Source organism: Microtus ochrogaster, chromosome 1 (genome assembly GCF_000317375.1).
Source record: "Microtus ochrogaster isolate Prairie Vole_2 chromosome 1, MicOch1.0, whole genome shotgun sequence".
Classification (NCBI taxonomy): domain Eukaryota; kingdom Metazoa; phylum Chordata; class Mammalia; order Rodentia; family Cricetidae; genus Microtus; species Microtus ochrogaster.
The window spans coordinates 36,029,106-36,039,134 of NC_022009.1; the positions used below are offsets into that span (position 1 = coordinate 36,029,106).

At 47.4% G+C, this 10,029-nt stretch overlaps 1 protein-coding gene across 1 annotated transcript in view; it reads left to right on the plus strand.

Moving 5' to 3' along the window:
- Kcnk13 (potassium two pore domain channel subfamily K member 13) overlaps positions 1 to 10,029 on the plus strand; it is a 107,719-nt gene that overhangs the window by 63,966 nt on the left and 33,724 nt on the right. The gene's annotated exons all lie outside the window — the stretch shown is intronic.

Below are 10,029 nucleotides of genomic sequence, written 5' to 3' on the forward strand. Positions count from 1 at the left end.
GCCTGGGAGAGGGGAGCATGGCATCTCTGAGCTCACTTCCTCTTCCTCCCAGCATTCTGTTCTGTTTACTCCACCCACCTATGTTCTAACCAATAAAATGGGCCAAGGCAGTTTCTATATTTTTTAACCAATGACCTTCCTCCATCATAGTATGTGAAGTGCTGGGCACATGCTCAGGCCCTCAGTGGGTGACTCCTAAGGGGATAAAGTGTCTTTATGTTTGAGCATATATAAATTGCATAAAGTAGGGGGTTTGTTATATGACTTTTCATACAGCATAGGAGGAACTTTGCTCACATTCATCTCATCGTTGCTGCCTCCGTGTGTGTGTGTGTGTGTGTGTGTGTGTGTGCGAGTGTGTATGTGCGTGTGTTATGTTTTTTGTGGATTATCTTTTTTTATTGATTTTTATTGAGCTATACCTTTTCTCTGCTCCCCTTCCTGCTCTCCCCTCCTCTTTAACCCTCTCCCATGCTCTGCCAAACTTTGCTTCTCCAGCCAAGACTGCGCTAACCCATCGGCACAAACATAAAGATCTAGAAGAAAGTTTGACAAGTGCGACATGTCCATTTAGCAAACCAGCAGGTTTAGATTACCCTCTAGGGCCGATTACCTTCCCAGATAAGGGTTTGACCAGGTTTATAGTAGCAGGCAGGAGTCCTTTCCTTTTCCTATCAGAAAGTCTTATTCTTGCCTGGCAGCCCAGTCATGCGGCACACTGGTTCCACAGCTGGATAAGACAGCTGAGGCCATTGTTTTCTCCCCCTCAGCCTGCTTAGCAGCTGCGGGCACCATGGAAGCTAGCCAGCAGGGAGGAAACTCTCAGCCCAGCTCTTGTTCAGCTTCTCTGTGTCTAGCAACAATACACAAGGTGTGTCTTCAGCAGCGGGGGCTTAATACATAGTTCTACTGGGCAGCTAGGAGTGGGCGCCATGGGCTGTGTTGGTTAGGACCTAAGATGCCTCCTTGGCAAACAATTCCTAGGGAGATAGCCCATTCTTGATATTGGGATTTTTGTTAAATAATCCATGACTTCTGGAATCAGCGTCAGTCACTCGCTCAATCAACATGCTACGTCTACTCAAACTCCTGTCAAATCAGCTTACAACACAGTAGGTTTCTACGTGACTTTTTCTGTATCCCGGTCCTGGTTCAACCTCCCCATCGACTTGTCCTTCCCAATCTCTACTCCCATCACCACCATTTACTTTGATCATATTTATCTCCCCATTGCCCCGCCCTCTTCCTCTCTGTTTTCTGTTTTAACTACATAGCCCAGAGCAGCCTTGAACTCGCAACCCTCCTCCACAAACAAGTGTGTGCCACTCTGCCTGACTTTCCCACTTCTATCTCTCGGGATGAGCTTTCTTTGAGGGGTGACAAAAGTGTCCTCCAGTGGAGCTTATGGCAGTGGTTTGCACAACCCTGAAAGCCTGGAGGCCACCAATTTGTTTACCCCGAATGTGACTACTAATGGCACATGAATTAAACCCCACTAAAAAAATTTTTTTCAAAAAAAAAAGATTTTCTCAAAAGCAAAGTAGCATAGATCTGTCAAGGAACTTGCCGCAAATTAAAGAACTAGCAAGCATTGAGGTGGGATATGAACTAGGTACATTGAGGTTAGACTCCACACTACTGGGTAACTGTTTCCCTTTTCCTTGAGACAAACTTAGCTCTTTCTGAGCATCAGCTCAAAGCTGCCTCCTCTGCAGGTTTCCCTGATTTCCTCACAACCTTCATATTCCCCGTTCTGGGCTTCGCTGGGCTTAAAAAGCCCACTGTCAGGCTTTCTTCAGTGCACAGTGCCACTCAGTGTAACCCTGTGTGTTGCTACCTCCCACGGTCTGTGTACACTGTCATTTTCCTCATGCAAGGACACATGCCATTACCAGAAACATAGATGCCTGGGAGATGTGGGAGGGAGCGGTCAGAATCTCAGGTGAGGGTTCAGTGGCCTTCCCTACCTCCTCTTTCTATAAAGAAATGTCATCAGTCCATAAACCTGATCTTGGGGGCTCTTGCAAGTGGCCACAACTGCTCCAGCAACGAAGATAGCTGTTACTCTTGGTGGAAACTGATCTATACTTGCAAGAGTGAGCGCGCATGCGAGCATGCACACACCACACACACACACACACACACACACACACACACACAGCCTCCAAGGGAACTGACCCATGTGGGATAGTGGTGTGCAGAACTGGGTTGCTGACGAGCAGTGCCCACTAATGAAGCCAAGATGCCAGTCTAATCTCTATGAGGTCACAGCTCCGCGCTCTCTTTCCTGTGGTTGCAGACTGCCCTCCTCACCTCAGCTCACTGTCTGGTAAAGCTTCTGCCTTTGATAAAATGGGAGACTGGGGAAGAACGGGTGTGTTTCAAGAGAGCTCATTATTGCCTGTGGGAAAACACCTGCAATTTCCTGTCCAGGCGGTAGACACAAACATCATTTTCTTATCGTAGAGATAATGATTTTTAACTCTCCCTAAGCTTCGGTCAGCCCGTTGTTTTCATCCCACTATGGGACATAACCTGGGGAAGATTTGTTAGAACCCAGCTGAAATTGGACATCAACAGGAATTTTAAGAAAGATTAAACATCTCCTTAAGAAAGAGCCAGAGCAGATGACATGATGTTTGGGACACTTGCACAGCCTGAAAGAAATATGCTAAGGTAGCAAAACTGAGAGCAGCTGGCCCTACTCAGTTTTACCCCCAAGCTGAGGCCTTTTCTCACACTCCCAGCTAACATCCATGCTATCCTGTTGTCCTCTGTCTCCCACCTAACAAATGGGGAGAGTGAACCAGGGAGATGCGTTGGGTCTGTCGGCAGACCCAACTGGCATCACTTGGGCTGCTCATGCCTCTTCGTTCTGCATTTTCTACAGCAAGCGTGTTAATGTGAACAATGCGTATTAAGTGTTGTAAATAAGTGCTACCAAAACCAAAGGAGAAGTTATAGATGTCTGTTATGCCAGTAGTCTAGAGATGGAAGCAGGGGGTTGTGAGTTCAAAGCCAGCCCAAACTGCATGGCCAAATCGCGTCTCAAAAACAAACAAACAAAAACAAAACAGGGGACAAAGAACATGTATAATGCTAGAGCACTTACCTAGCACATGTAAAGGCCTGAGTTCAATCCATAGCTCTATAGAAGACCAAATTAAAACCAAACAGAAAGGGCTGAGGGGTGGCTCACTGATAGAGCTCTTGCCTGTCGTGCACAAAGCCCTAGTTCCATCCCCACTGCTGCAGAAAGAACCATAAAAGCAGAAACTTCTGGGAAGAACACAAGATAGAGCTACCCTCCTGATCTGGGGCAGGGGCGTGGAAGATGAGCTGTGAACGTGGCTATCATGCCATGGGGGCCTTTACCGCTGTGAGTCTTGCTGAAACACCTCAACTTGCATTTATTTTTGTTTCATGGTCTGGGGATCAAATCCAAGACTTTACGCTTATCAGGCAAGTATTCTACAGCCAAGATACATCCTTGACCCCAAACTTCCTCATGAAGTCATCTGTAGAAACCTGATGTGGCGTGTGGTTAAACGGCAGAGGGATCGATACAGTGACTCGTTTGGGGGGCACCTCCACGCTGCTGACTGGGGTCCTCTATGAAAAACATGCAACTCTGTGCTAAATCCTACAACTGGGACTCATTCAAAACTAAAACAAAGATAAGGATAAAGTGGGTTTTATGAATAAAAAATAAACCTCCCTGCACTGATAACCCCTTGGCAAAGAAAAAGGGGAAGCGAGCTGCCTGTCGGCATCTCCTTGGACAATGGCAGACTCCCTTAGCTGAGGTCAGCATTCATCTCCCTGGGAGTCAAAGGGAAGTCGTCGCTGAGGCTCACCACTGCCTCCCTCAGTCCCAGAGCTGAGGAAAGGGGTTCCATAAACAACTTTTCAGATTTTCCCAACACAAAGACTTGGGCCATCCACTGTTCTCTGCTTGTCTCTCATGGCTGTGTCCCCGTGTCAGAACTTGAGAACATTCTACCTCCCTCCCATACGGCTGGTGGTTTCCACGGACCCATAGATGTGCGGCCTGGTGTGGCTATGGAGGGAAGTGCTTCTGTGTGGAGAAAGTGGGAGCAGACCATTCAACACTGTTTAACATTGGGTCATGCTGACCGGCTTCCCTAAGCCGAGGAAGCTTTTGACTCTGTGTGTAACTTCAGATGCCTGATTGAATACAAGGGCTTTGCCTTCTTCACACAGCATTAAAGGAATATTCACGGGGGCTGTCAAGATGAGATGGCTCAGTCAATAAAGCACTTGCTGCAAAGGCCTAAGTCTGGGTCCCCAATATTTTTATAAAAAGACAGCTGTGGCAGGCGGTACCTGTAACCCCAAGTGACAGGGAGACAAAGACAGGCAGCTCTCTGGCCAGCCAATCTGGCAGAGTCTATGCGTTCCAGGTTCAATGAGAGAACCTAGCTCAAAAATAAAGTCAAGGGTGATTAAGGAAGACACCCAATGTGAATCTCTGCACGTGTGCGTGTGCGTGTGCGTGAGAGAGAGAGAGAGAGAGAGAGAGAGAGAGAGAGAGAGAGAGAGAAAGAGAGAGAGAGAGAGAGAGAGAGAGAAGCTAAAACAATTCATCGGGAGCGTTGGTTCACCCACCACCTCCCTTGTCTTCATGATAACTGTAATACAAACAAAACATCCAAGAATGTGCACCAATTTTCACCACTCCATGAAGGAGCCCATCCACAGGTGCTAAGAGTCCCCAGAGCATGTCCCAGGCCAGCTTTATCCTCATTATACCATGACCAAGGCACACATTCCTAGCATAAAGTGTCAACACCAGGCAACTGTGCAGTGACTAGATCTTCAGACGGTACCCACAAACGGCATCTGTCATCCAAGGGTGAGGTTAGCCTAAGGGCCACACAAAGTGACCAGGATGAGGATGGGCAGCTGAGGACAGGGGAGGGAGGAGCCTGCAGGAAGTCTGTCCACTTTGCACGTGTACTCCGAGTTTGCTTCAGCCTCCTTTGCTGCAGAAGGAAGTCAACCAGCAGGTGATCCCTGGTGTATTTTACAGACCCACTGCCCTGTCAGTTACTTTGCATGGGGACTGGGCCACTGAGCAAAGGTGGCTACTGGGAGGAGGGTGTCTGGGGACAGGCAGCCTGGAGGGTGTCTCCAGAGAGACCCTGAGGGCAGGTAAGGAGGGAGCACTCAGGATGGGATCCTCTGAAAAGGCAGAACAAAAGCCCACGTAAAGGAAGATAGAGGTGACTTGTTACATCTCTGTCCATATTCTCCCTACATTCTTCTTGTTGGCACATTAACTAAAAATATCACGGGCTTCTTGTGATGCTCTCCTACAGGCACAAAATGTACTGTGGCATATCTGCCCCTCTCATTACCTGGTCTCGCTGCCTTCCTCTCCCCCATGATAGTCCTCCTCCTCTTCCTCAATACTTCCCCTCCTGCTTTCGCTGCTTTTTAATACCCCGGGTCCTGCAGATGAAAGAAGAAATGTGATGTTGTCCTTCTGAGCCTGTCTTAGTTCCCATGACGATCTCTGGTTCTAGCCGGTTCTCTACAGATGAAAACATTTTGATTTTCACTGAATGAAACTCCGCTGGACCTACCTACCTACCATATTTTCTCTGTCCACGCCCCTGGGGGTGTATCAACAGGGATAGGCGGGTGTGTCTGCTGCGATTTAAGTTTAGCAGGAGGTTGGATTGTGGCAAAGCCTGAACTGTCTGAGGTCTTACTGAAAATAAAATAATCGGTGCTGGGGGTGACTGTTCCAATAAACCTAGCCTATGTGATCAACAGCTCCTCCTTCGGTGGGCTCTCCAGCTCTGATTCAAGCCTTGCCCAGCAGATTACCTCTGGCTCTGTGTCCCAGCAGGACAGACACGGTAGTACGTTAAGATGGCAGAAGGTGAGGTGGGGAAGGGGTTCCCTTTAGCTGCCCCCACCTTCCAGGGGACTCTCAGACCCAGCCTTGTGTGTATGTGTGCAGGCCACAGGACAACCTTAGATGTCAGTCCTCAGGCAGTCAACAAGTGGGTCTGGCTGGCTGGTCAGTGAGACCCCAGGATCCACAGTCTGGGGCTGCCTCGGAGCGGAGGTTACAAGTAAATGATACCATGGGCTCTGGGGACTGAGCTCTGGTCCTCATGGTGCCACAGTGAGCAGCTGACTGACTGTGGCTCAAGCCCTCCACTGGTTTTGCATTTTGAACCTTGACAGACTGTCACTAATTCGTTCTCAATAAGTGACTTCTGCCAGCACCTTTTTTGTTTTGTTTCCCTCTCCTCTTCCTCCCACCCCACCCCACCCCCACGCTCCCCACTTTTGCCGGCAATCTTCTCTGTTTCCAATTTTCAGGAGGAGCTATATATTTTTTTCTTTGGGTTCACCTTCTTATTTAGCTTCTCAAGGATCATGAACTATAGGCTCAATGTCCTTTGTTTATGGCTGGAATCCACTAATGAAGAGAGTACATACCATATTCATCTTTTTGGGTCTGGGTTACCTCACTCAGGATAGTGTTTTCTTTTTTCTTTCTTTTTTTTTTCCGATGGATAGTGTTTTCTATTTCCATCCATTTGCATGCAAAGCTCAAGATATCATTGCTTTTTACCGCTGAGTAGAACTCTAAAGTGTATATGTGCCACACCTTCTTTATCCATTCTTCTATTGAGGGACACCTAGGTAGTTTCCAGGTTCTGGCTATTATAAATAATGCTGCTATGAACATAGCTGAACAAATGCTTTTGTAGTATGATTGGGCATCTCTTGGGTATATTGCTGGTATTGCTGGGTCCCAATTTTCTGAGAAACCGCCACACTGATTTCCAAAGTGGTTGCACAAGTTTGCATTCCCACCAGCAATGGATGAGTGTTCCCCTTACTCCACATCCTCTCCAGCATAGGCTGTCATTGGTGTTTTTGATTTTAGCCATACTGACAAGTGTAAGATGGTATCTCAGAGTTGTTTTCCCTGATAGCTAAAGAAGTTGAACATGTCCTTAAGTATCTTTTGGCCATTTGAAATTCTTCTGTTGAGAATTCTCTGTTTAGTTCAGTACACCATTTTTTTTAAATTGGGTTATTTAGGATTTTAATGTCTAGTTTCTTGAGTTCTTTATATATTTTGGAGATTAGACCTTTGTCTGATGTGGGGTTGGCGAAGATCTTCTCCCATTCAGTAGGCTGCAGTTTTGTCTTAATGACAGTGTCCTTTGCTTTAGAGAAGCTTCTCAGTTTCAGGAGGTCCCATTCTGCTAGCACCTTTGTGTGTAATCTCTGGCAAAGTTGAACAATGGAAGAGGAAAGAGAGGGTCACCTACCGTGCCACAGGCAGTGGGGACAGTGTCTAGGGAGAGTGCCCTGCAGACCCCATGTGGCTAGGGGGTCTTCTGATTCATATTTCTCCTCCTTGTATTTGGACTCAGATGGAGAGAAAGAAACACGCCAAACACCCCCTGCCGCATGCACTCCTCCCCTGCCTGGGAGGCCCCTGATTCTCTTCCTTCTACCGTTGGGGCCCTGACTCCTTCACCATCTGATAACAAGGTCCGCTCTGAGCACTGCAGCTTTTTTTTCTTTCCTTTAACAGCCTTCTGTCTGCCAGTATTCCTGTTCTTGTTTTTAAATGACACACTGGAAAAAAAATAAAATAAATGACACACTGGGAACCTATGAACAAAACCCACTAGTTTGGAAGTTGTTCCGAAAGATGGAGGAAATAAATGAGTTGTAAAAATGTGAACAGTATAATTGACTCCCAGCCGTGTGTTTATCACAATCGCAAGCGTCAGGATTCATTTTCCTGCTCTGTGGTTTGGCACAGTGGTAATGAGCCGCTTACACACAGGGCCGTGCATTTCAAAAGCCTGTGGCTTCGAATAATTAGAGGTAGGTTTCACCGTTAGCCTGGCAAGCGGCTCCGCTCCCAGGGCAAACAGTCGGTTGGTTCTGCCTCCGAGCAGCAGCAGTGACAGAGTGGGCGACATTCAGTGCTGATTATTAATAGTTGACAGACAGCATCTCTTCCTGAGCCGCTGGGGGTGACTTCCCTGCACCGCAGCAGGGCATCAACGGCAGAGTCGAGAACTTGCCATTTGGAACAATTGGTTTGATCTTTTATGCAGTTTTTTATTCCATGCTGCCTTTTCCAGGATGGAAATAGCTTATTATTACTATTATTATTATTACTGTTATTATGTGTTTACAAAAGTGACAGGAGGTACTCACTGTAAAAATAACTAAACAGGACCAGCGAGATGGCTCAGGGAGTAAAATCACTTGCTGCCAAGCCTATGACTTGGGTTCTCGAGTTCTATATCTCTCCCATGGTGAAAGGAGAAAACCAGCTCCTGTAAATTGTCTTCTAAAGTCCACACAGTCCTCAGTGGAATGCTCCTTACACACACACACACACACACACACACACACACACCCCAGATGAGTAAATAAGTGTAATTTTTAAATCTTCTTTTAAGTAGCTAAACAATTTCGGCGCATATCAAGGGTTAGGCCCTGATGTAAATCCTGCTTCCTATGAGCAACTGCTGTTAAGAAATTCTGTCCATTCCCCCAGGCTTCCTTAGCATATATAAGCCCATGTGACAATTTCATATTTCCAGGGGGATTGATTGTAACCTTTTGTATTCTGTGGGATATTTTTATTTCATTTTTGCCCACTTACGCTGCCTAGTGATGTGTCAGCAAAATGTGTTTGACTTTTAAATCCCCCTTCCTTATTTACCACGGGTGACCAGAGTGCACATGAAAATGTCATAGCACAGATGTTCATGGGAAGGAAGCTGAAAATCCGTCCTCTGAGGTTAATGTGGGAAACTCAGAAATGACAACGCAGAGACTCCACAGACAGTTGTATATAGTGTGTGCCTCGGGCAAAGGTCCCAGGCTGACAGGTAAGAGCTGAAACCCAGTCTGCATTGCTCCACACCCTACGCTCAGGAGCCATTTCCTGCTGAGGACTGAAGATAGGAAAAGCCAGAGCATGGAAGCCTGGAAGACGTGACCAGGGGCTGGAGCTGCCTGTTTTACTTAGTGGCGTGGTGCCATTGGAAGACTTTCCGCGGTATCGGCACAAGTTCTGATTCCTATTCTGTGATGATCATTTTCATAGTATGAGAGTCGTTTCCTGTGGGCCCTGGGAGAAAGCAGCCTGCAGGGGCCAAAGGGAAAGGCAGAAGATTTCTTGGGCTCTGCCATAGTGCAACCTTCATCTGTGGGTGGCCATGCAGGTGGGAGCGCTTTAAGATTTGAGATTTCAAGGACACAGAAAGTGTTCTCGGGGTGACCAGTGATGTTACCCCGTAAGATAGGAGGGTGGGCTCAAGCCCTGGCTTTGGGGCATTTATGAAGATAAGCAGGCAACTATAGCACATGGCACTAGGGTCCAGGAAGGCCTGGTAAGGAATCATGAGCTTGAACACATTCACACACACCACAAAGTAGTTCCTCGGGGCCTCTAACACAGCTGTGACTTGTGCCCTCTTCCCTCTGTGGCAGACCCCTTCTGTAGAGGGTCACCCCTGTGCCTGGTGAGAACAAGCTGAAACCCACTTCACTTTAAAGTCACCCCCTTGGAAAGGCCCCAGGGCTCCCCAGGAGAGCCTGAGGCACCCCTGGACGGCCCGAGGCTAATGAATCCCATGCAGTGTGTCTGGAAGCAAGAAGTTTGGATGAGAGCTGAGGAGAGTACGCCAGTGGCTTCTCTGGGGTTTAGGTTTCCAGATGAGGAATGAATACCCCAATTCCTTCTCCCAAATTCTAGAACATGAAAAGTTATGGAAATAATCCATAGGTTTTTTTAACTGCATGACGTTCTGAGTAACATAAGAAAATCTCACACCATTCACACCAACCCCTGGGAAACATGAATGCTGTGTTCTAGTATATGGTGGGGGGAGAGGAGAGAGAGAGAGAGAGAGAGAGAGAGAGAGAGAGAGAGAGAGAGAGACAGAGAGAGACAGAGACAGAGAGAGAGAGAGAGACAGAGAGAGAGAGGAGAGCGCTCCC